The sequence below is a fragment of the Puma concolor genome, chromosome C2 (genome assembly GCF_028749965.1).
Source record: "Puma concolor isolate L17-30 chromosome C2, mPumCon1.1.hap2, whole genome shotgun sequence".
Taxonomy (NCBI): Eukaryota; Metazoa; Chordata; class Mammalia; order Carnivora; family Felidae; genus Puma; species Puma concolor.
The window spans coordinates 117,348,322-117,376,252 of record NC_141675.1 but is presented as its reverse complement, the minus strand read 5'-3'; the positions used below and the strand labels follow the sequence as shown (position 1 = coordinate 117,376,252).

The following is a 27,931-nucleotide window of genomic DNA, read 5'->3' as shown; positions in this document are numbered from 1 at the left end:
CGGCTACCAGCCTTCATGAAACTGGCAGATTGATTTGTTAGCTTGCACACAGGGTATAATCTCAGACCTTCCACAGTTTTTGACACCTAGAGAAACTTGTGCACATTTGTATCAGGGTACATTATAAGAATATTCAGAACAGAACTTGTAATATCCCCAAACTGGAAATAAACCAACGTCTGTCAACATTGGAGTAGATAAATACATTTTATACATTTATAGGATGAAATTGTACAGTGTAGACACATGTGAACAATCTACAGTGCTATGAAGCAATGTGGATTAAGTATATAAGCATAATGGTGAAAATGAGAAGCAAGTCACAAAATAATGCATCCTGATCAAAACAGACACAAGTAAACTATATTTTTAGAGACAAATACATTGGTGATAATGGTATAAAGAAAATGAAGAGATATTATAGTAAAATTCATGGTAGTCGTTACCCCCACGTAGGGCTGAGGGGTGTATTAAAGAAGAACCTCATGGGGGTTATCTATACGGTTGTCAGCATTCTATGTCTGATCTAAGTGGTAGATACATGGATGTTTGCTTTGTATTTATTCACCACACTGTGCATTTGTGTTTACTGTCCTTTTTGTGAGTATGGCCTTTTACAATCAGAGTGATTAAAATTAATTTAGAAACAATTCCTTAATCTATTATTCTTTGGATGATGTAACCCAACATATCTGTTCCCTGTAAAAAATGTAAACAGAAAAAAAAGGGAACTTTATATTGAAGATCAAGAGCCTTTATATTCAGTAACCACCAAGTTTTTAATGCTTTGTTGAATAAGATTCCTTGAAAATATTACTCTTAGAAATATGCCAGACTATTAAAATGGAAATCAAAGTTGGTTTTGAGATTGATTCTTGTGTGCTTCTTTTCTGAGAGTGAGTACTATGAGCACATACATAAGGAGCACATCTCTTTGAAGTGCTTTGCAGAATGCAATAGGGCGATATTACTTATTTTCAAGAATATGCCAACAGAATCACTCCATAACATCTTTTTGTTTATCTACTATTTGAGGAAAAAATGGTCCATTAACAAAATAGGTACTTGGAATTATTGATGCTATATCCATGTGTTATGCTTTTGAAAGAACATAAGATATATGGTCATTTTTTAAAATACATATAGTGGTTAAGAAAAATGTTATTTTTCCACTCTTTTATGTTCATTTCTGTGTATTAAATATTAATCTTTCTTTCATCTGCCAATGTATGCATGTCTAATGTATGCATCATCCTCTTTGCTGATCAAAGTATTCCTCTCTATTTATTAAAAGAAAATACAGGAAATGTACTGTTCCCAATCTTAAATATTCTTAAAGGAAAAAAAAAGTTTCTCCTGCTTCATCAATAAGATTTAAAAGAGAATGGGGCGCCTGGGTGGCGCAGTCGGTTAAGCGTCCGACTTCAGCCAGGTCACGATCTCGCGGTCCGTGAGTTCGAGCCCCGCGTCGGGCTCTGGGCTGATGGCTCAGCGCCTGGAGCCTGTTTCCCATTCTGTGTCTCCCTCTCTCTCTCTGCCCGTCCCCCGTTCATGCTCTGTCTCTCTCTGTCCCAAAAATAAATAAATGTTAAAAAAAAAAATAAATAAAAATAAAAGAGAATAATAGAAGAAATAATTAAGTTAAGTCTTGGGCTTCAACTCAGGTCATGATCGTGTGGTTTGTGATTTGAGCCCTACATTGGGGTCTCTGCTGTCAGCTCAGAGCCTGCTTCGGATCCTCTCTCCCACTCTCTCTCTGCCCTTGTTCCACTCTCTTGCACTCTCTCTCTCTCTCTCTCTCTCTCTCTCTCTCTCTCTCTCAAAAATAAATAAACATTAGAAGAATATGGAATGGTTAGTATGTTGAGTGGCTGAAACATTAGAGCTTTCTTCATGCTTTAAACAGCTTGAAATTCTTTGATCTTATAGCCACTGACAATTATATTACACTTTCAGAGGTCAGTTATAAAAGATGCTCTAGGGATGAGGAAGTGAATGCCAAGCTAAAGAAGGGACTTGGACGAGACCACAGAATTAACTGTAAGATTCAACACCAAGAAGTCAAGGTTCAAACACAAGTTTGAAGCTCTTTCCTCAACTGATCACAAGCTCACCAAAGCCATCAATACTTAAGGAAATTCTTCTACCACACCTGCTACCTTCTTCCTTAAGCCCCAATCTGTCTCCTTACACTTTTCCACCAAGTTGAATTCACAACTCTCTAATTTTAGGCTCAATTCCTTCCCTGCAATAGGGTGTGTATGAGGAAGAAAGAAGAATGAAAGATTTCCGCAGCCCTGTGGGTTGATTTTTCATTAGCATAAATCTAAGCAAGCAGGACAACAGAGGACTCAGCAGCAGATGGCTGGTAAGATCCCCTCTTGTTCAATATATTCAGAAATGGAATTAATTTTTAATACCACATATTAACCATCTTCTAATACATAGGTAATCTCCTTGCAGTACCTTCCAGTAAGCACAGATGCTGCTGATGGAATAAATGGAAGTCAGCCTGATCTAATAGAAGGTGTTTTTCCACCTTTTCCTGGGATAGCCATTTTAGTCTGAATTTTACTGGCATGTACTTATGAGACACTCAGTAACTGTCAGGTCTGTTCAGGTATGGCTGAGTGAATGGATCATGGCATAGTAGGGAAAGCACTGGACTGGAAGTCAGAGAAATTGAGATCAGGTTCTCAACTTTTTTGGGAACAAATGGTGTGAGTAAAAAGAAATCATTTCCTGTTTTGGTTTCAGTTTATTCATTTGTGTAAACAAACAAGCAGATAAATGAATCTGATGATTTCTAAGATACTGTTAGCTAGCTTGTGTTTCTCAGACACTGTGAATGGTAAATACTACTCATTATCTTCAACTACTTCAAGTAAAAAGAGAATAGCTATGTTTTTAATTTCATGTTTTAAATAGAGTAGATTATATTCTTTAATCTCCAAAGGCCAGTTACCTGACATTTTTATTCCATAGAGGTACAATTTATAGAACTCGTAATGTGTTTCAGGTACTATATTAACTACTTTACTAATTTACTTTACTTTTCACTTAATTTTTTATGAATTAGTTATTTTTTTAAAGTTTATTTATTTTGAGAGAAAGAACAATTTGGGGAGGAGCAGAGAGAGAGGGGGAGAGAGAGAATCCCAAGCAGGCTCCGAACCCAATGTGGGGTTCCATCTCACGAATGTGAGATCATGGCCTGAGCCAATATCAAGAGTCAGATGCTTAACCAACTGAACCACCCAGGCACCCCTATGAATTAGTTATTATTATCATAATTTTATAGAGGATGGAACTCAGGCTTTGGGAATTTGAGTAACTTGGCCAAGGCCTGGAAGCTGCTCCTGATTGGTAAGACATGACTTCAACTCATTTTTCTCTTACTCCAGAGTCTGTGCTCATAATCACTGCACCTGAGTGGAGCCTGGTACTATAGAATCGTCAAGGGGAATCACTGGGTCAAGATAGGAAGGTTTAAATTGTTTTATTTCAAAGGTAATATATGGTTATATTCTTGATATGCAAAATTAAAACAACACATTGCAAAATATGAAATTTCCTCCTTAACCACCCTTCCACTCCCAGTCTCCTCCTCAGCGGCATAATTGCTCTCTGTGGTGTCGTGTATGGAGGGGTGCTATTTTAGTGACTGAAAGGAAACATGAGGAGAGTGGGGAGCCTAGAGGTAATACAATGTTCTGGTTCTCATTCTGGGTGCTTAGGTTCCCCAGATGTATTTATTTTGTGAAAATATTCCAGGCCTTTATGATTTGTATACTTTTCTGTGTGGGTGGAACATTTCAGTTAAGAGCATATCAGGAAAAGGACATGATACTGTACTGTTAATTGTCCCAGAGTCTTCCTTTGGGGAATTCATGGAAAAAACCTTATAAAAAATGGGTTGCAAAAACAATTCTCTCTCTTTGTTCCTTGAGGATTAATCCTACGTTGTAATTTCTTGGATCCGCTTTGGTTATATCATTTGTTGGGAACCTCCTACATAATTGGCATGCTCTATATAATTTGTTTCTCCATGTGAGGCTGCCTACATTCTTAGAAGAATGTCTGATTCAAATTGTGCTTCTTTTTTAATCCCAGTTGAATTCAAATCATGAATTTTCACAATGAGTTGTGTAAGGGGAAACGCCTCGTCCCTGCTTACCTGGTTTCCATGAAAAGGATTCCGCCTAAAAACGTCTTATCCATCTCCACAAAATTCTGAGTGGTAACTTTTGGTATGTGGAACTTAGCGCCTTTCACTTAGGAGGCTGACATGCCTGTGGAGAGCATCTGTCCACAGTTGCTCTTGGCCATGGAAATATTCATAGTTTTTTCCCACCCACACCCATTCTTCATCTCGGGGCATATGGAAGCCTAAATTTCCTGGTAGGGCCATTTTATTAGTTCTGGCCACCGGGTTGAGGTTGAAAGTTGTGTGACTCATTTTTGGAGCAGAGCATGTGATTGCTAGGAAGACAAAGGAGTTTTCAGAAGCCTGTCTTCTCTTTCTGCAGTGGCAACCAGCAAAGTTTGAGAGGGTGATTGTCTTTTCAGTCTGGGTCCTGGAGACAGGACTGGAATATAGAGCAGAGTCTCAGCTGCCCTCAGATGGATGTGTTAAATGAGCAAGAAATATGCCTTTGTGGCTTCAAGCTATTGAGACTTGGGAATCATTTGATACCTGCAGTGTAACCCAGGCTCTTCTAAGCTTCCGCCAGGACTTAAACTTAGTAGTTGAGGCTATGCCCATGGGCATGAGAAAAATGATTCAGTACTGCCTGTTTCTGAGGGTAAACATAGTTCTCAGAAATTCCCTTCATTTAAAGGCTGCGTTTTCCTATATCAATGCAATACGTGATAAAGAATTTTCTTTTTAAGTCTCTCATTTATCTTGCCCTTTTGCCAAAGCAGTTGGTTTAGAACTTACATAGGGAAGAGGAACATTATATACTGGACGTCCTCCTTTATAATTCCATCAGGTTACTGAAAGGAGCCCAATGACCTAGAAAAAACCTGAAGAGGTAGGTGGTAATGAGGTCATGCCTAGCCCTATGGATAATGTTAAAGATTTTGTCTTTAATGTAAAGTCCAATAGGAAGTCACAGAAGGTTTTAAGCAGACACCTGGGAAGATAGGATTTGCAGTTTTCAAAGAACAGCCTGACTGGTGGATAGAGAATGCATTAGAGGGGTATGAAAATATGTAATAGAGATTCTGGTGGAGATTTAATGATGAGCAGATTACAAGGTATGGATCTTTATTGAGTTAAAGGAAGTTCACCATGATATACTTATTCATTCATTTCACAAGTAATTATTAAGCACCCATCATGTGCTTAGGACTGTATTAGGCTTCTTTTCACAGGGTAAAGATCACTGTAAGGGAAATAAAAGCTTCAGTGTTTTTCTTCACAAGGTGATGATACTTCAGTTTATATTGCTGTGTGAGAAATCCCTTCAAAGCTTAAGACCAGGCAAGTGCACATCGCAGACAGTCCTAACAAAAGATGGTGGTTGCTCAAATGAAACAGATTATGCGATGCTTAAAATAATGAAATACACGTTTCCTTTCCTTCTATGATCTGGCTTGCTTTGGGAATACATTTTAGAGTATTTAGAGGAATGGAAGTATGGCATAGCCTTCAGGCAACTGTTCAGAATTAGTATAGTAGTGGTATTCTCTTGTCTCTGTATCTCTCTCTGTCTCTGTCTCTCACTCTCTCTCTCTTTCCCACTCCCCCCTCCCCCCCAACACACATGTTTGGATAAGAAATCAAAGGAATTTTGAATTTTATTACCTGTTCATAAGTTTAAGTGCACAGATTCTGTATATACTTCAAAGTCAGCTGATAGCTCTTCTGGCATTTAGTTATTAATGAGGACCACATCACACTCTTCCAAGAGTGTCTGCAGTTCACCCTGTGTCACCTCTGGTCCAAACCCCTCTTTGAAACAAGTTATCTCTGTCCAGAGCCCTGCTGTGTTCCAAGGTACCCTAACCACAGCCTTCCTTGCATCACAAGGAACTCTTACACCACAGGGAGTCCTCTGTCACAAGAAGCCCATGACCACAGAAAAAGAAAAACATAAAACAGCTTTCAGAGAAGGAGTCCCCTAACTACCGAGGAAGTCAGTTTTCATAAAGGAATCCCTAACCACTTAGTCAATCTGGGAATTAGGTCTATAAAAATACCAATTAAAAGGGACCAAATGGCTTGTGGAAGTGAGGTACAGCTGGGTGCCCCCTCTCATTTCTACTGCTGCATGAAGATTAGCAGTAAGGGGGGCCTGTGTGGCTCAGTCAGTTAAGCTTCTGACTCTTGATTTTGGCTCAGGTCATGATCTCAGGGTTCATGAGCTTGAGCCCCACGTCAGGCTCTGTGCTGATAGCACAGAGCCTGCTTGGGATTCTCTCTCTCTCTCTCTCTCTCTCTCTCTTCCTCTCTTCCTCTGATGGTGCACACACTGTGTCTCAAAATAAATAAATAAACCTAAAAAAAAAAAGGTTAGCAGTAGAAGGAGAATGTTCTTTTCCAACAGCACATACATCTGATTCAAAGGCCACATGATCTTCGATGGATATGTGCCTGATGTGATTTTGTGCAAAAGGCCAAGATTTTCCTAGCAAGACAAGTTGGGTTTACTCCAACACTCAGATGGGCAATTGATGCACTGAAGTTCTACATCACAGAACACAGACACAGTGATTTTAGACTGGAAAGATTTCAAAGGGTAGTTTCCTGATCTTTCATTGTAGCAATTAAAAACAATTCTTAATTAAGATATTCCTAAAATATTTCCTTTTGAGCCATGTAAATTCCTGGGCATTTCTGATATTAACTAGATATACAATTAGGAGAAGTTATGAGTAATCTCATTTGATAGTGCAGAGTCTGAGTTCATAAAGGGTGACTTTTGTTTTGGGGGTAGCTTTTTATTTTTTTATTTAATTTTATTTTTTTAAATTTTTTTTTTCAACGTTTATTTATTTTTGGGACAGAGAGAGACAGAGCATGAACGGGGGAGGGGCAGAGAGAGAGGGAGACACAGAATCGGAAACAGGCTCCAGGCTCTGAGCCATCAGCCCAGAGCCTGACGCGGGGCTCGAACTCACGGACCGCGAGATCGTGACCTGGCTGAAGTCGGACGCTCAACCGACTGCGCCACCCAGGCGCCCCTGGGGGTAGCTTTTTAAATAACAATCAAATAGTGGAAACTATTGTATATTGAAGCTGTTCCTACTATAAAAGAGAGAAGATGCAGAAGCCCCCCAGCACATCTATATAATGATCTTCTTCTCTAAAAGAAGCATATGGCTCACACAGAAGTGTTAACTAAATTATTAAATTTCACATTAAAATGAAGGGAGTGTGAACTCATCCCTGCTTTGCTGCTTTGCCTCTTCACAATAATCTGCTGGCCAATAGATGGTGCTCTGATCTTGATTCTGGTGGAGATTTAACGATGAGCAGATTATAAGCTATGGATCTTTATTGAGTTAAAGGAAGTTCACCATGATATACTTATTCATTCATTTCACAATTATTAAGCACCCATCATATGCTTAGGACAGTATTAGGCTCCTTTTCACAGGGTAAAGGTCACTGTAAAGGAAATAAAAGCTTCAGTGTTTTTCTTCACAAGGTGATGATACTTCAGTTTATATTGCTGTGTAAGAAATCCCTTCAAAGCTTAATGGCTTACAATAACAACAATTTATTACTTCTCACCATTTGGTCTGTTGGCTGGGTGCTTTCTCCGCTGATTTCTTCTGGGTTCAGTCACTCACGCAGTTACATTCAGCTGGAGAATCTCTTGGGCTAGCAGGTCTGAGATGGTCTAACTCACCTGTTTGGCAGTCAGTGCTGGTTACCCTCCGGGCACCTATGTCTGCCTCCATAGGCCAGACCTACTTTCTTTTTTCTTTTTCTTCTTTTTTAAAAATTTTTTTTAATGTTTATTTATTTTTGAGAGAGACAGAGTGTGTGGGGTGGGGAGGGTCAGAGTGAGAGGGAGACACAGAATCTGAAGCAGGCTCCAGGCTTTGAGCTGTCAGCACAGAGCCCGATGCGGGGCTCGAACTCACGGACTGTGAGATCTTGACCTGCGCCGAAGTCGGACGCTTAACCAACTGAGTCACCCAGGCGCCCCCAGACCTACTTTCTTATTACATGGCAGCCTCAGAACAGTGTTCCATGTGGGTGAAGCCAGAGCTATAAAGCTTAATAAGACATATCTACTTTTGTAAGTCACATCGTGTCACTTTTGCCACCTTCCACTGGTCAAAGCAAGTCCAAGACCAGCCTAGTTTCAAGAGGTAGAGGAATAAACTCTAACTCTTGATAGAAGCATACTAAATCACATTGCAAAAGGACCTGCATCCTGGAATGGGTGGACTTTGTGGTCATATGTTTTGATCTACAAACAAGAACAAAAAATGAACAAACAAAACAAAACGAACAGAAGTAGAGAAATGAACAACAGTGGAATAGAAATGCTTAGATCCTGTAGTCTCCTTGTAGAAATATTACTGGAGAAGCCTGGACATACAATTTTTAAAAAAGGAAAGTGGTACGTCTTTAAGAAACTGTCTATTAAGCTAAAGAGACCACTGCTTTGGTGGAGAGCAAAGGGTTATATGGATGTGGATTGCATATCACATATGCTGTGTGGATATCTTTTTTTTTTTTTTTTTAACATTTATTTATTTTTGAGATAGAGAGAGAGACAGAGCATGAATGGGGGAGGGTCAGAGAGAGGGAGACACAGAATCCGAAACAGGCTCCAGGCTCTGAGCCGTCAGCACAGAGCCCGACACGGGGCTCGAACTCACGGACCGCGAGACCATGACCTGAGCCGAAGTCGGCCGCCCAACTGACTGAGCCACCCAGGTGCCCCGCTGGATATCTTTATTGTTAGTCTTTTCAGTTATTCCTAGATACTTCATTTTCTTTACCAGTTGACTAGCCTTGTAAGAGTGTGTTCACTCCTAACTGGTACTTCTCCAGAGGGCAGGACAGAGATAATGAAGTGAGATAGAATGCAGAAACCGAACCGCACTGGCAAGGCGGTGTGATGTAGTTTCAGTATTCGGTGGTATTATACCCGATCAGATAATTCGCCTTTCAACAACAGTGTTCAATAAGTACAGAAATATATTTTAGAAGTTAGAGCTATTCTTGGTAATTGATTCATTTATTAAATCTCTACTGTGTGTCAATACTTTTACGTATGTTATCTTTAAATCTTGTAACAATCCTGAGAAGTGTCAGTTTCTGTTTTACACATGAGAAAACTGAAGACCAGGGGAGATGGGTGAATTTCACATAGTCAGATAGTAAGTGAAGGGCAGAATTTATACTTTCAGGTACCTACTCAATATCCATTCTCCTCCTCTCTTTGTGCAATGGAACCCCAGTTTCACTGGAGATTGCAATGTGGCCGGCCAAAACTACATTTTATAAGCTTCTTTACATAGCCAATGGGAACTGTTTGATAAAGTGTATCTGGAAGTTGTTTCGTAGAACTTCTGGGAAACTGCCTTAAAAAGGAGGCTGATTTGGTTGATATGCACATTTTTGCCATTATTCCTTCCCGCTGCCTGGAACAGGACAGGATGCCTAGAGGCCCAGCATCCATAATATAAGCATAAGCACAAGCACGTAGCCAGACTGTTAGGATGGTGTAGCAGAGACCTGGAAGAAGCATGGGCTCCTCAAGAAATTATGAACCTGCTTTATCATGAGAGGAAAATAAAACTCTCATCTTGCTTAAGCCAGAGTTATTTCCTATACAGGCAGCTATACTCAATCCTAACAGTTAGAGACCGTCAAAACACATTGCTTTATTTCAATTCTTTATTTAAAAATAAAATTTATGGGGCGCCTGGGTGGCTCAGTAGGTTGAGCAGCTGACTTCGGCTCAGGTCATGATCTCTCGGTCTGTGAGTTCGAGCCCCGCGTCGGGCTCTGTGCTGACAGCTCAGAGCCTGGAGCCTGTTTTGGATTCTGTGTCTCCCCCTCTCTCTGACCCTCCCCCGTTCATGCTCTGTCTCTCTCTGTCTCAAAAATAAATAAATGTTTAAAAAAATAAAAAAAATAAAAATAAAAATAAAATTTAGAAAGTTAGTGTCATGAAAGTAATAAAATAATAATGCAGATTTAAGAATGTCCACAATCACTAGCCTCTACTTCTGCAGAAAGTGAGGAAGAACCTTATTTATGTTGGCATGTTTGATCTCCTTGATTCTTAGCCCCTGCAAACTGTATTTTCAAAGCTTGCTTCCTTGTTCTCTAATTTTAGCGACTCTGTGGCTACCAAAGGATACTTATCCAGCTTCGCGTCTGAGCATGAGTCCCTTGCCTTTGCTTGAAGTCTGTGACACTGACTTCTGTAGTGATTTGACCTTTGTATCCCACATCCTAAAGCAGTGCATCTCTAAATTTCAGCTGCGTGAGAATCACAGGGCATATTGCTAAATAAATAAATAAAATAAAAATCAGATTTCAGATCTACCATACAGATTTTGAATCTGTTGTTTTGTGGCAGGGCCCAGGAATTTTCATTTTTAACAAATACTTCAGACAGTTCTTAGGTATGTGATTCACAAGATGCCCTTTGGGAAACCCTGCTAAACCTTTCCTCTTAACCAGTGCCTCAGGCTGTTATCGGATCCAAACTTGCAATTTTTGCTGTGGAGGTGGGTGGGAGTGTATTTTGGTGTCTTTAACAGTTAGAGATTGAGCAAAGATGCATATATAAGAATAAAAAAACCTGGCTTACATAAGACAGGGGTTATATTTTCCTCTCATATAAGTGCTGCTATGGTATGAATATTAAAGCTGATTTATAAATTTGAGTAAGCTAGGTCAGGGTAATATGGCTTATTTATTTATTTATTTTTACTTATAGAAATTTTCTGGTAAGTATTAAATCTGTACTAATTGCCGTGGCTGGCACAAATTGTACCAGATGGATAGGTAAGTCTCCTACTTTTGCGGAGTTCCAAGTTGCCTTTCCTATTCTTAATTATTAAAGATTAATTTCATTTTGCAGAACATTCACAGAGAACTGCCAATACCTTGCCTCAAAGGACATCATTTAAACTTTAGAAGATCAAAATTTTAATAAAAGTTTGAAATTGTTGCCAGTACTTTCAGAGCGTCTACCAAATGATTTCAATTAATGGTGCCTATTAAAGGCAACGATTACGAGAAGGTAACACCTAGACCACATTCGGACAGGAAATATGTGTCTGTCTCCACACTGGCAACGTAGGCCATCTTATGCTTTCATAGATGTGTTCCTGAAGAGTGCAACAACATGGAACGTGAAAAATTAAAATAACCTATATGTTTTAAGGCAGAAGCACACATTTTACAAAATCTATCATTTCACCTGACTACTCAATTATATATTACTAGTATTTCAGACATGCTCTTATATTCTTTAATTTATTCTTTTCCTTCAGTCAGGCTTCAGTTAAATTAATATCTTTTGTAATACTGCTATGAGTACTGTTGCTGTTACTGCTACTACTGCTACTCCTCTCTCTCTCTCTCTCTCTCTCTCTCTCTCCGGAGACTCTCTCTCTCCCTCTCTCAACTTTTCCTGCCACTACTGAAATATCCTCTCACTGTAATGTCGATATTGCGGGTGTGCTGTGAATTTCATCCTTTTAATAACACCTCTGTCTGCTCCTACATAGATCGGTTGAAATCTAGGCCCAATGCAGCAACTGTTGTGAAATCTCTGTTCTCCGTCATCCTGAGGATTTTCTTTATTTTTCTTTCAGGTTGGGTCCTATTCTCCCAGCTCTCTGTTATTTCTTTTCTTAGTTCCTTCCGTGTTTTGGTGGAACACAATTTCTAGTAGTGTCCTGGAGAAAGGTTGCATGATGGATAAATTATTTGAGGCCTTGCGTGTTTGAAACTGTCTTTATTATTATATCATCACTCTCAATTGCCAGTTTGGCTGGGTGTGGAATTCTAGGTTGAATGCTTCAATTCTGATTGCAGTGCTCCCCTCTCCTCTAGCTTCCATTTTAGTATTACGAAGTCCAATGCCACTCTCATTTTTTATCATTGTATGAACTAGAATTTTTTTGCTCCTAAAACTTTTAAAATCTTTTTGTTGTCCCCGGAGATCGGAAACATCATGTAATGTATCTTGGTCTAAGTCTATTTTATCTACCATGTCAGACCTTTGGTGAAAATTTTCAATCTGTTGATTCTTTTTTTCAGTTCTGTGAATTTGTCCTGAATTGTTTAGTTGATTATTATTTTTCCCTGTATTTTTCTTTCTGGAATACCTTTTCATGTTAGATTTTATGGATTGACTTCTAATTTTTTAAAAATGTTTCTGTCCTGTTTTTCATCTTTTTGCCCTTTTGCTACACTTTCTGCCGTGTTTTCTCAGTTTTATCTTACAACTCTTACATTGTATATTTAATGACTGCTGTTACACTTTTATTTTCTGAGAGCTATTTTTTTTGTGTTCTGAATGGTTTCTATCTTCTATTTTTTTCCCCAATAGCATGGCACAAACAGTCAGCTATCCAATATAGATTTGTATTCTTTCCTTAAAATAAAATTGCTGATGGAAAGTGACTGCTCAGTCAGGGACCACATTTCTGATCTCCCTTTGCATCATGCTATTGGAAATTGAACAAAAATAGCATATGTTCTTTTAAGACACAGAGTTAGGAAGTATGTTTCCTGTGCCATTTCTTTCATCATTTGTCACATGGATAGATAGAACTCTAATGACCGAAGGGATGGAGAAGTCACAAATGGGGAGGGAGCCAGGGAGTGGGAGTAACTATGTGGAACAGAGCCCTTCCCCCCATCCCATTACTAGCTGGACTTTATATAGGTAAGAATAAATGCCTATGATGTTAAGCTATTTTGAGATGCCACAATGTCTCCATTATAACAGTTAGTATTACCTTAATTAATATATCATTCCTTTTTCGATTGGCTGATGTAATAACTTCTTTTTTTTCCTCTGAGAAAATAAATTCTATTTTTAATTTCATTTTTCAGCTTCCAGTAAAGTCTTTTTTTCCCTCAGGTTGCATTTATGGGTGTCTAGTTTGGCCACTTTCTGTCATTTAGATTCTTGCCTCAAATATCTTTATTGGCCATTCATATTTAAGAAGAGGGCAACAAAAAACCCACTTTTTTTAAAATATGAAATTTATTGTCAAATTGGTTTCCTTACAACACCCACTGCTCATCCCAACAGGTACCCTCCTCAATGCCCATCACCCACGTTCCCCTCCCTCCCACCCCTCATCAACCCTCAGTTTATTCTCAGTTTTTAAGAGTCTCTTATGGTTTGCCTACCTCCATCTCTAACTTTTATTTCCCCCTTCCCCTCCCCCATGGTCTTCTGTTAAGTTTCTCAGGATCCACATAAGAGTGAAAACATATGGTATCTGTCTTTCTCTGTATGACTTATTTCACTTAGCATAACACTCTTCAGTTCCATCCGGTTGCTACAAAAGACCATATTTCATTCTTTCTCACTGATCCCATTCACAATTGCACCAAGAATCATAAAATACCTAGGAATAAACCTAACCAAAGATGTAAAAGATCTGTATGCTGAAAACTATAGAAAGCTTATGAAGGAAATTGAAGAAGATACTAAGAAATGGAAAAACATTCCCTGCTCATGGATTGGAAGAATAAATATTGTTAAAGTGTCAATATTACCCAAAGCAATCTACACATTCAATGCAATCCCAATCAAAATTGCACCAGCATTCTTCTTGAAACTAGAACAAGCAATCCTAAAATTTGTATGGAACCACAAAAGACCCTGAATAGCTAAAGTGATATTGAAGAAGAAGACCAAAGCAGGAGGCATCACAATCCCAGACTTTAGCTTCTACTACAAAGCTGTAATCATCAAGACATCATGGTATTGGAACAAAAACAGACACATAGAACAATGGAATAGAATAGAGACTCCAGAATTGGACCCACAAAATTATGACCAACTAATCCTTGACAAAGCAGGAAAGAATATCCAGTGGAAAAAAGACAGTCTCTTTAACAAACGGTGCTGGGAGAACTGGACAGCAACATACAGAAGAATGAAAAAATCCACTTTGGAAGCGATGTGCATGTGTGGGGCACAGGGACTATAGGCTTCAGAGTAGAATAATTTGACTAGAATGTTTCTTTGGGAACTCCTTTTTGAGAGTATTTTTAAGGCTTTCTTTTGGGCTTGCACGATTGCCCAGGAAAGGTGCTTCTGACCTCCTGCCTGGAGGGTATAGTCTCCACAGCTGGCATTCTGAGAAGTGGGTTCAGGGGGAGACGGTGGGTAAGGAGAATGCTGAAGTCTCAACATGGAGTTGAGTATGGAAACTTTCATTTAATTCCCCCATTTTTATTATGGTACCTCTGCCTGTAGCTCTGCCTAGTCGCCCTTTAGTAGAGACAACCTCAATTATACTCTCTCTGCAGAGTAACTTCAAGTTTGCCAGAAAGAGAGAGGGTTGGCTCTCCAGCTTCACAAAGTTGGTGAGGGTCCAAGAGGTCTCTTTGTTTCTCAGAAATGACTTTGAAACAATCCTGCAGTTTTTATCATCACTTTTACTCCCAGGTCTTCCAGAGGTACTTGGTCTGCTAAATCTTGGGTCTTTGGGGGATTCTGTCGCATATATTGGGTTGTTTCTCAGCTTTTCCTATTGCTGGCTTAGAATTCAGTTTTCTCAGATTTGCCAAGTAATTTGCCACTCATCCAGCTGCATTCTAGCTTCCAAAACTCTGTGGTTTTTGTCTCCTTTCCAAATGCTCTTTGTCCATGCAACTTTATGCCTTCATATATATATAAATACAGCTTATTGGGCTTTAGGAAGACGGAAGAGGTCTGTAAGTGCATTAATTTACCATCTTTATCTGGAAACTTAAAAAAAAAACAACTTTAAATTAAAGCCAACTCAATTTCATAATTTCCAAAATGGCAGGACATCTAGAATCTTTCTTTCCCTCTCTCCTAAATTGTTCAGTGACTCCAGAAGATTACTCATAGAGGCAGATCTTCCTTTCACTTGCCCCACCCAGGAGAATTGGAAATTGACTGATTCAGTAGCGGGACTCATTTTTCTGCTGCCGTTGTTTCTGTAGCTGCTGTATGGTGTTGCTCTTGTAAATTGGTTTGGCAGAGCTCACCGCTGCTCTTATGCTTTGCTGGTCCAGTTCCTTGCAAGGGTCCTCTGATAGAGGTTAACCTCACTCCTTCAGCCAAGGGAGGTCCATATTTTCTCTTAAAGTTGAATCTTTTTGGTTTGTACTCACATGCTCAGCTATGGTTTCCAGAGTGTGGCCCTAATCGACTAGAATGAACATCCAACCTCAGCTACATGTTGTGCCAGAACCAAGCCTCACTGAATAAGCCCGGGTCACCAATTCAGATTCCTTTTCCCTGACAGTAAGTGCTTCTTATAGGACCCTAGAGTTTTTTTCTGCCAACACCATGCTAGTGATTGTAAGTCTGTACACTGCCTGAGAACTTCCAGCCCCTGACAGGGAAAGCACGGATTTTTCTAATTAGCAGCATTTTTGTGAGATCTGGAAGGTAAGAGAGAGAGAACGAAAAAGCCATTATTACTCCTGTTAGCAGTCATGGTAAGGTATGTGGGCTTCAGCTGATGTGAGGTCAGGGGCCTCTAGAAGTATCCTGTGGCTGACCTCAGTGCTAGAGGAAAGTCTGACTACTGGCAGCATTTTCCAGTGGGTACTATACACGTTCAAATCTCTGAGAGGTAATGGTAGACCCTGAATGCTACTGGCTGAATTTCCTGACCTCTCTATTCCTCTGGTGATTCCGACAGTTTGGTAAGCACCTAACTCCTTGCATTAATTCTCTTTCTGCTTGAAATACTAGAGTGACAGGATTAGGACTGCTCTTGTACCCATCTTCATTGTACCCGTGTTTCACGTTTTTCTCAGAGCTTTGAGTGCCTCTTGCCTACGCTGAGAGGAACATGGTAACTATCAAACGAAAAGCTCCTTTGGTGGGGTGTGCTGTGTGGGCTGGAAATTAAGCTTCACTGAACCAGGCACGTTGCTCCACACAGAAGTGTGAGGATAATTCAAGAGTCAAATGTAAATTGTGTGAGGACTGCCTTTATTTTCCAAAGGGGAACAGATACAGAAAAAAATTAACTTCGGTTAGTAAATAATTAAATGAAAACGTTTACATTTGATCCAGAAATCAAACTCACACTGGTAGGCACTGTATAAATGATAAGCAACCAGAGCTATAATTCAGTGGATCCCAGCCTATCTAATTTAATTTAAATCTGTTATTGTCCATGCTGTCGTCCTATGGAAGAACTAGAAAACATTTGTTGCCCTCTTTTACCCTGCTTTATAATAAAGGAACTTAATTATTGGACTTTTTAAATTTGTTATGGGAAGATTATCTTTTACATTTAACATACTAATAAATATCTTAGTGACTGAAGCATTATTTTCAATTCTACTTATGTCTGTCTCACTGGAAGTTTAGGCCAAAAATCTCTGCAAGAATATGTAATTCTAGGAGTATAACCTTGTCACATCAGGTTTCTTTAAAATATATACAAATTTTAGGGGCGTCTGCGTGGCTCCGTCGGTTAAGCATCCGGCTTCCGCTCAGGTCACGATCTCGTGGTCCGTGAGTTCGAGCCCCGCGTCGGGCTCTGTGCTGACAGCTCAGAGCCTGGAACCTGCTTGGGATTCTGTCTCCCTCTCTCTCTGCCCCTCCCCCTCTCATGCTCTGTCTCTCTCTGTCTCAAAAATAAACATTAAAAATAAGTAAATTATATATATATATATATATATATATATAAATTTTAAAATTCACTATGTTTTGGAAGATGTCTACCAAGGAAAGATAATAGAACTTTTCAGAATAGTCTTTTCAAAGTAAAGTATACAGAATAGTATTTATTTACAATTATTTTCATCGGACATGTTGGTAGATTGTTAAAGGATCCCCTGATTGACCAAAATCAAATATGGAGTATGTAGGTATGTAAGTATCAAGTATGAAGTAGTATGAAGTTTGAAGTATGTAGGTCAGTTGTTGTTCAGAACTTGTAATGTATTTTCCTATAGAAATATGTTATTTTGTTGATGTAATATTTATACCCTGCCTACTGCAGAAAATGATTTGAAGGAGCGTATGCAATTAAGTGTAATGTAAAATAAGAAAGTTTTAAAATTGAAAGGAACAGAAAAACACATGTCTCTAGGTACCCGAGATTTTTTTAGAAGGAGGCAGGTTGGTATAAATAAAAGATAAATTAATATCACATATATCCACCTCCCCATCTTTGTGCTTGTGTGAATTTGGATCTTAGTATCCATATCTATGAAATGGATATAAATGGTAACCTGGCCCGTGAATGTGTTCCATGACAAAGTCTTAATGAAAGACTCCCTCTCCTTTAGATCTCCTTTGAATTGTCTCTAGGATCCCTGGCTCGCAATGAATGAGGGCAATTCTGTAAAGTGCTGCCTGCACAACAGCAATCTGTCTACTCCTATTTTTGCTGGACCAGCTGGACCAGCTTTAACCTCTGCCTGTGCTTGTGCTGAGATCCTCTGATGTGCTGACCTCCATGCCACTCACAGAACCTGTTTGTGCTGCTGTCCACCTCCTTTACCCCACTGACTTATTAATCTTCTTTTCCACTGGCCGGGAAATCACCTTAACTTGCTATTTTCAACTCTAACGCTGTTACATCCTAGGTAATGCTGACTTCCTCTAATATTGTACCTTTATATTTTCAGAGGACAGAACTTTTGGCAGGTCAGGTAAGGGATGATTAAGGCTACTTCGACCTTTATGTGGTATTACTGGTTCTTCTGGAATCTCTACCTGCAGCCCCATCTGGACCATTCTTAACTCAGTGGATTTTTCTCTAGTTTAAAGAGTTCTATGTAGTCTAATACAATTTTAGGGAAACTTCCAGGCTTTCATACAATATCTTATTCCATTGGAACATAAGTACACCGTCTTTCCCTTGGATCACTGGACCTCAACCAAATGCAGGAATTCAGCCTTACATTCATTTCCATGTCTGCTAATGATGATGAGCCTTCTAGAGGACAAAGTAAACCACGAGGGGGCAGTGTTGCCTAATCTTGCTTTCCAGACTAATAGTCTTGGGGAATACAGCCCCAAATCTTTTGTTCAACTCAAGTTTAGATAAATTGCAAAGCCTACATAAGATAACTTAATAGTTGTGACTACTGCTTCTTAAATGCCTTCCAAGTGCCAAGTATTTTATATATTATTTCATTTAATTCTCATGTATCCCAAATAACATGTGGGTTTCTCTGCCCAGTGAGATTTAGATGGCATTGTTTCAAACAATTAGTAATTCCATCACTCCAAACCATAAATTCTGTTAATTTCTCTGTGTTAAATGTCCGTGGTTCCCTCTGCCTATGGCTCCTGAAAGCGTCCACACTGCCTCTATTTGCGCAAATCAGTTTAGTTTTTCTGTAAGTTTCCATAGGACATCCATTCCATTCACACTGCGTCTTTTAGGATCCACAAGAAGGGCTCAGTTTATTGTCTTTTTTTCCCCTTCAGACTCAATACCCTTCCTCTAACTCTCTCAAAGGACCAATCAAATCCCTCTCTTTCTCTCATAATGACTCAATGGATGTGTTCATCACTTGAGCTTTTCTGCCATCCAAGTTACTTATTCTCAAACAATGGGAGAGAGAGAAATCTGAAAGTGAAATCTTGATGAAACAGTTTGTATGTGTGAACTCTTTGTCAATGGAGTATTTATAATTTAGGCACTTTGAGCATATGCAAAAAGGCTCATATACTAGTCAGTGTTTCATAGGATTGTTCTTCAGTAGTTACACTGTAGTGTGGGTTAATTATGAACCAGTTCCTAAAAAAGTTTAGTACACCGAGAAGATATCAAAAATATCTCAAATGAATATTAATGTTTTGAAACGTCCATGTAATTGAAATCAATTTAAATGTAAAAATAATTTGAAGAATGCTAATGCAGTGACAGAGTCTCCCACAGATAAATATGTCAAGACACATTAGAATCTCTTTGAGGCTATGGCAGAAACCTGTATTGTGAGTGGGCTCCTGGGTAGACAGATTTTACTTCATTTTTGCTCCATTAAGCTTACTTTTTTGGGGGGTTTTCATATTTAAATCTTTAGTCAGAAGATTTTTGCTTTGGCCTTATGGATTTTCCTTGGAAATGATATCTCTACTATTATAACTTCATTTAAAGTTGACTGACTTTTGGTTTAGGAATCATAAACTTCAATTTTAAAGTGATTTGTAATTTTAAAAACATGTTGGTGGGAAAAGAATATTGCATGATTTCACTCCTATGAAATATCTAAAATAATCAGACTTAGAGAAATGGAGAGTAGCATAGTGGGTGCCTGGGACTGGGGATGGGGTGCAGGGGAAATGGGAAGTTACATGTATGTAAAGTTTTGATTTTGTGAAATGACTAAGTTCTAGAGATCTGCTGTCCAGCATTGTGCCTAAACATAGCAATACTTAACTTCACACTTTAAAAAATTGTTAAGAGGGCAGATTTTACATTAACTGTTCTTACCACAAAACAAAATAAAATCCAAACCAAACCAAAACAAAATAAAACAAAAAAAGGAGCATGGGGAAACTTTAGGGGGTGATAGATATGTTTATTATCTTCACTGTGGTGATGGTTTGTGGGCATATTTGTCCAAAGTCATCAAATTGTTTATATTAATCACGTTGTCTTTTTACATATTAGTTATAGCTCAGTAAAGCTGTTTAAAAGAGAAATATGTATGGTAAAAAATATGTTGATATATTTTCTTTTCTTTTTTTTAATATGAGATATGGTTGACATATAGCATTATATTAGTTTCAGGAACACAACATGATGATTTGATAATTGTGTATGTTCCCAGATGATCACTACAATAAATTTAGTTAACATTCATCACCACATAGTTACATTTTTTCCTCATGATGGGAACTTTTTTTCTCCCCCACTTATTGAGATATAGTTGACATACAAAGCTATATTAGTTTCAGGTGTACAACATAGTGATGTGACATTTGTATACATTGTGAAATGGTCACCACCATAAGTCTAGTTACCATCTCTCATCCTCCAATGTTAATGCAGTGTTATTGATTGTATCCCCCATGCTGTACATTACATCCTCATGACTTATTTTATAACCACAAGTTTGTACTTAACCCTCACCCATTTTGCTGCCTCTCCCCCCAACCACCCTCCCTTGTGACAACTCCCACTCTGTTCTCTTTATCAGTGTGTCTGGGGTTAATTTTGTTTCGTTTGTTTTGTTTTTTAGATTCTGCATATAAGTGAAATTATGCAGCATGTGTCTTTCTCTGTTTGACTTATTTCACTTAACTTAGTATCTTCAAAGTCCATCCATATTGTTGCAAATGTAAGATTCCATTCTTTTTTATGACTGAAATCATTCCATCGTGTATATACATATATCACATCTTTATCCGTTCATCCATCAATGGACACTTAGATTTCCTTGTCTTAGCTATTATAAATAATGCTGCAGTGAACATCGGGATACATAGATCTTTTTGAGTTAGTGGGGTTTTTTTTGTTTTGTTTTTTTCTCAGATAGATACCCAGAAGTGGAATTGCTAGATCATATGGTAACTCTATTTTTTAATTTTTTGAGACACTGTTTTCCAAAGTGGCTGCACCAATTTGCATTCCCACCAGCAGTGCATGAGCTTTCTCTTTTGTCCACATCCCACCAATACTTGTTATTTCTTATCTTTTGGATAATAGCCATTCTGACAGGTGTAAGGTAATTTCTCATTGTGGATTTGATTTGTATTTCTGTGATGATTAGTTGTGTTGAGCACCTTTTCACATGTCTGTTGGCCATCTTGTGTCTTCTTTAGAAAAATGTCTGTTTAAGTCCTCTGTCCATTTTTAAATCAGATTATTATTATTATTATTTTTGTTATTGAGTTGTATACATTTTAGATAGTAGCCCCTTATTGAATATATGATTTGCAAATAACTTCTGTTTTCAGTATGTTGCTTTTTCATTTTGTTGATGGTTTCCTTTGCTGTGCAGAAGCAGCTTTGTAGTTTGATGTAGTCCCATTTGTTTGTTTTTCCTTTTGTTGCCCTTGCCTTTGGAGTTTGATCCAAAAAAAGTTGCTAAGACCAATGTTAAGGAGATTACTACCTATGTTTTCTTCTAGGAAATTTATGATTTAAATCTTATGATCAAGTTTTTTATCCATTTTGAGTTGATTTTTGTATATGGTGTAAGATAGTGGTCTGGTTTCATTCTTTTGCATGTAAGTTAGCTGTCCAGTTTTCCCATCTCCATTTATTGAAGAAGCTCTCCTCACCTCATTGTATGTTCTTGCCTCCTTTGTCATAAGTTAATTGACTGTTTATTGGTGGGTCTTTTTCTGGGCTCTTTATTTTGTTCTATTGATCAATGTATCTGTGTTTATGCCAACACCATACTGTATGATTAATATAGGTTTGTAGTAGAGTTTGAAATCAGGGAGGATGATACCTCCACCTTTGTTGTTCTTTCTCAAGATTGTTTTGTCTACTCAGAGTCTTTTGTGGTTCCATACAAATTTTAGGATTATTTGTTCTAGTTTTGTGAAAAATGCCATTGGAATTTTGATAGGTATTGCACCGAATCTGTAGATTGTTTTGGGTAGAATGAACATTTAAACAATATTAATTCTTTCAATCCATATGCATGGAATATCTTTCTACTTATTTGTGTCTTTTTCAATTTATCTTATTACTGTCTTAAAATTTTTTTTTTTTTTTTTTAGAGAGAGAGAAAGGGAGAGAGAGAGAGGGAGAGAGAGAATGAGTAGGGAGTGGTAGGGAGAGAGGGAGCAAGAATCTTAAGCAGGCTCCATGCTTAGTATGGAGACTGGTGCTGGGCTCTATCTCATGACCCTGAGATCATGACCTGAAACAAAATCAAGTCAGGTGCTTAATGGACTGAGCCACTCAGATGCCCCTAGTGTCTTACAGTTTTCAGTGTCCAGGTCTTTCATCTTCCTGGTTAAATTTATTTGGAGGTATTTTGCCCTTTCTGATGCAATTCTAATTAGATTGCTTTCTTGATTTCTCTGATAGTTCAACATCAGTGTATAGAAACTAACAGGTTTCTGTATATCAATTTTGTATTCCATAACTTTACTGAATTTTTGTATTAGTTCTAATTGTTTTTGTTATTGTTCTTGTTTTGTTTGTTTGGTGGAGTCTTTGGAGATTTCTATGTATAATATTGTCATCTGCAAATAGTGAAAATCTTCCTTTTTGATTTCTATGCTTTTTATTTGTTTTTCTTGCCTAATTTCCATGGTGAGGACTTTTGATACTATGTTGAATAAAAGTAGGAATAGTGGGCATTTTTGTCTTGTTCCTGGTCTTACAGGAAAAGCTTTTGTGCTTTTGATCATTGAGTATTATATTAGCTGTGGGTTTGTCATAAATTATATGATATTGAGTTACATACCCACTTTGTTGAGAATTTTTGTCCTAAATGTCAAATTTTTTTAAAATGGTTTTTCTGAATTTATTGAGATAATCATATGATTTTTATCTTTAATTTTGTTAATGTGGTGTATCACATTGACTGATTTGCAAATTTTGAACCATTCTTGCATCCCTGGAATAAATCTCAATTGATCATGGCATATGATCCTTTGAATGTGTCATTGAATTTGGTTTGCTAAACTTTTGTTGAGGATTCTTGCATCTATGTTCACAAGGGTATTGACCTGTAATTTGCTGTTTTTGTAATGTCCTTGTCTGGTTTCAGTATTAGTGTAATGCTGGCCTTGTGAAATGTGTTTGGAAACTCTCCTTCCTCATCAATTTTTTGAAAGAATTTGAGAGGGATAGGTATTAAATCTTCTTTAAATGTTTGGTAGAATTCACCAGTAAAGTCTTCTGGTCTGTGACTTTTGTTTGTTGGGAGGTTTTTGAATACTAATTCAATCTCTTTACTAATAATCAGTCTATTCACATTTTCTGTTTCTTCATTATTCAGTCTTGGAAGATTGTATATTTGTATGAATTTATCCATTTCTTCTAGTTTGTTCAATTTGTTGGCATATAATTGTTTATAATAGTCTCTTAATGACCTTTTTCTGTGATATCAGTTGCAAATTGCAAATTCTTTTTCATTTTTGACTTTATATGAGCTCTCTTTTCTTGTTGAGTCTAGGTAAAGGTTTGTCAGTTTTGCTTATACTTTCAAAGAATCAGCTCTTAGTATTATTGATCTTTTCTATTTTTCTTTTTTTAGCCTTTATTTTATTTATTTCCACTTTGATCTTTAGTATTATTCTTATTGTTTCTACTAACTTTGGGCTTTTTTTATTCTTTTGTAATTCCTTTATGTGTAAATTTAAATGGTTTATTTAAGATATCTCCTTTTTTTTTTTTTTTTTTTTTTGAGGTAGGCCTGTATTGCTATGCACTTCCCTCTTAGAACCCCTGCATCCCATAGATTTTGATATTTTGTATTTCTGTTCTCATTTGTCTCTAGTTTTTTTTTTAACTTACCTTTGATTTCTTTTATGAATCATTATTTGCCTCAGTAAACCATGTATTTGTAGTTTTTCCCAGTTTTCTTCTCATAATTGATTTTTAGTTTTGTAGCATTTTAGTCAGAAAAAATACTTGATATGATTTCAGTATTCTTGAACTTATTGAGTCTATTTTTTTAGTGACCTAACATGTGATCTGTCCTGCAGAATATTCTGCGTCCACTTGAGAAGAATGTGTACTCTCTACTTTTGGATGGAGTGTTCTGCATATGTTAAGTCCATCTGGTCTAATGTGTCACTTAAGGCCAATATTCCCTTAATGATTTTATATCTGGATGATCTATTCATTGATGTAAGTGGGGTGTTAAAATCCCCTACTATTATTCCATTGCTGTTAATTTCTCCCTTCAAGTCTGTTACTATTTGTTTTTCATATTTTGATGATTCTATGTTGCGTGCATATATATTTATAAATGTTATATCTTCTTGCTGGATTGATCCCTATGTCATTGTGTAGTGCCTGTCTTTGTCTTTTATTACATTCTTTGTATTAAAGTCTATTTTGTTTGATATGAGTATAGCTACACTAGCTTTCTTTTCATTTTTATTTGCACCTCTTCTTTATCTGTTCATTGGTCATGAACACTTGGGCTGTTTCCATAATCTGTCTATTGTAGATAATGCTGCTATAAACATCAGGGCACACATATAACTTTGAATTAGTATTTTTGTATTCTTTGGGTAAATTCCTAGTAGTGCAATTGGTGGATCGTAAAGAGGTTCTATTTTTAACTTTTTGAGGAATCTCCATACTATATTCCAGAGTGGCTGCACCAGTTTGCATTCCCACCAACAGTGTAAGAGAGTTCCTCTTTCTCTGTATCCTTGGCAACTCCTGTTGTTTCTTGTATTGTTGATTTTAGTCATTCTGACAGGTGTGAGGTTATATCTCATTTTAATTTTGATTTGCATTTTTTTGATGATCAGTAATGTTGAGCATCTTTTCATGTGTCCATTGGTCATCTGTACATCTTCTTTGGAAAAATGTCTGTTCATGTTCTATTCACATTAAAATGTTTGTTTATTTTTGAGAGAGACTGATTGCATGAGCAGGGAAGGCACAGAGAGAGAGGGAGACACAGTATCTGAAACAGGCTCCAGGCTCTGAGCTGTCAGCACAGAGCCCACCGCGGGGCTCGAACTCACAAACGGTGAGGTCATGACCTGAGCTGAAGTTGGATGCTTTACCAACTGAGCCACTCAAGTGCCCCTATGCCCATTTTTTAATTGGACTGAATTCATACTCCATTTTTAATTGGAATGATTTTTATTCGGGTTTTGGGTGTTGAGTTGTATAAGTTCTTTATATATTTTGGATTCTAATCAGATATGTCATTTGCAAATATCTTCTCCCATTCCATAGGTTACCTTTTAGCTTTGTTGATTGTTTCCTTAACTAAGCAGAAACTTGTTATTTTTTTTTTTTAATTTTTTTTTCAACGTTTATTTATTTTTGGGACAGAGAGAGACAGAGCATGAACGGGGGAGGGGCAGAGAGAGAGGGGGACACAGAATCGGAAACAGGCTCCAGGCTCTGAGCCATCAGCCCAGAGCCTGACGCGGGGCTTGAACTCACGGACCGCGAGATCGTGACCTGGCTGAAGTCGGATGCTTAACCGACTGCGCCACCCAGGCGCCCCGGAAACTTGTTATTTTGATGAAGTCCCAATAGCTTACTTTTGCTTTTGATTCCCTTACCTCAGGAGACATATCTAGTAAGAAGTTGCTATGGCCAATGTCAAAGAGGTTACTGCCTGTGTTTTCCTCTAGGATTGTATGATTTCCTTTCTCACATTTAGGTCCTTCAACCATTTTGAATTTATTTTTGTGTATGGTGTAAGAAAGTGGTTCAGTTTTATTCTTTTACATATAGGTGTCCAGTTTTCCCAACATTATTTGTTGAAGAGATTTTTTTCCCATTGTATATTTTTTCCTTCTTTGCTTAAGATTAGTTGGCCATGTTGTTGTGGGTCCATTTCTGGGTTTCCTATTCTGTTCCCTTAATGTATGTGTCTATTTTTGTGCCAGTATCATACTGTCTTGAGCACAATAGCTTTGTAATATAACTTGGAAGTCCAGAATTGTGATGCCTCCAGCTTTACTTTTCTTTTTCAAGGTTGCTTTGGCTAGTCAGAGTCTTTCATGGTTCCATACAAATTTTAAGATTGTTCTAGCTCTGTGAAAAATGCTGGTGGTATTTTGATAGGGACTGCATTAAATGTGTAGATTGCTTTGGGTAGTATAGATATTTTAACAGTGTTTGTTCTTCCAATTCATAAGCATGGAATATTTTCCATTTCTGTGTTATCTTCAATTTCTTTCATCAGTATTTTGTAGTTTCCAGAGTATAGGTCTTTCACTTCTTTGGTTAGGTTTATTTCTAGATATCTTATTGTTTTTGGTGCAGTTTTAAATGGGATTTATTCCTTTCTGTTGCTTCATTATTGGTGTATATAAATGCAGTAGATTTCTGTATTTTGATTTTGTATCCTGTGACTTTACTGAATTTATTTATCAGTTATTACAGATTTTTGGTTGAATCTTTCAGGTTTTCTGGTTTTTTTTTTTAAGTTTATTTATTTATTTGGGTGGGGAAAAGGACAGACAGAGAGAGAAGGAGAGTCCTAAGTAGGCTCTGAACTGACAGTGTGGACCCCTATGAGGGGTTTGAACTCACGAACCATGAGATCATAACCTGAGCTGAACTAAAGAGTTGGACACTTAACCAACTGAGCCACCCAGGCACCCCTCTTTCAGGTTTTCTATATATAATATGTCATCTGCAAATAACGAAACTTTTACTTCTTCTTTGCTGATTTGGATGCCTTTTCTTTCTTTTTGTTTCCTGATTGCTGTGGCTAGGACTTCCAGAATTATGTTAAATAACAGTGGTGAGAGTGGACACGCCTGTCTTGTTCCTGACTGTAGAGGAAAATCTCTCATTTTTCCCCCATTTAGGATGACATTAGCTGTAGGTTTTTCATATATGGCTTTAAAAAAATTTTTTTTAATCTTTATTTATTTTTGACAGAGAGACAGAGTGTGAGCAGGGGAGTGGCAGAGAGAGAGGGAGACACAGAATCCAAAGCAGGCTCCAGGCTCTGAGCTGTTGGCACACAGCCCGACATGAGGCCCGAACCCAGGAACCATGAAATCATGACCTGAGCCGAAGTCGGATGCTCAACCGACTGAGCCACCCAGGTGCCCCATCATATATGGCTTTTAATATGTTGAGGTATGTTGCCTGTAACCCTACTTTGTTGAGGGTTTTTATCATGAATGAATGTTGTACTTTGTCAAATGTTTTTCTGCATCTATTGAAATGATCATATGGTTCTTATCCTTTCTTTTATTAATGTGGTATATCACATTGATTGATGTATGAATATTGAACCATCCTTGCAACTCAAGAATAAATCTCACTTGATCATGATGAATCAATTTTTTAATGTATTGTTAGATTCATTTTGCTTGTATTTTATTGAGAATTTCTGTGTCCATGTTTATCAGGGATATTGGCTTGTAGTTATCTTTGTTGGGGGAGTCTTTATCTAGGTTAGGTATCAGGGTAATGCTGGCCTCATAGAATGAGTTTGGAGGTTTTCCTTCCTTTTCCATTTTTTTGGAATAGTTTCAGAAGAATCCTTCCTTTTCTGTGTTTTGAAATAGTTTTAGAAGAATAGGTATTAAGTCTTTCTAAATGTTTGGTAGAATTTGCCTGTGAAGCCATCTGGCCCTGAAATTTTGTTTGTTGGGAATTTTTGATTACTGATTCAATTTCTTTGATATTTATAGGTCTCTTCAAGTTCTATTTCCTCCTGTTTCAGTTTCGGTAGTTCATGTGTTTCTAGGAATTTATCCATTTCTTTTAGGTTGTCCAATTTGTTGACATATAGTTTTTCATAATATTCTCTTATAATTGTTTGTATTTCTGTGGTGTTGGTTGTTATTTCTCCTCTCTTATTTGTAATTTTTTTATTTGGGTCCTTTTTCTTTTCTTTTTGATAAGTTTGACTAGAGGTCTGTCAGTTCTTTAAATTTTTTCAAAGAACCAGCTCCTGGTTTCATTGATTTGATCTTTCTTTTTCTTTTCCTTTTTTTTGTTAAGTTTCTATATCATTTATTTCTTCTCTCATCTTTATTATTTCTGCTGGATTTAGTCATCATTTGTCATTCTTTTTCTAACTCCTTTAGGTGTAAGATTAGGTTGTTTATTTGAGATTTTTCTTGCTTCTTGAGGTGGACCTGTATTGCTCTGCACTTACCTC

At 37.6% G+C, this 27,931-nt stretch overlaps 1 long non-coding RNA gene across 1 annotated transcript; it reads left to right on the top strand.

Annotated features, from left to right (window-relative positions):
* The first annotated feature begins 2,178 nt into the window (after positions 1–2,178).
* LOC147577502 (uncharacterized) lies at positions 2,179–27,104 on the top strand. Its single transcript, XR_015255837.1, has 2 exons — positions 2,179–2,368; positions 26,695–27,104. It is a non-coding gene; the product is annotated as an uncharacterized LOC147577502 (long non-coding RNA).
* Positions 27,105–27,931: the final 827 nt, after the last annotated feature.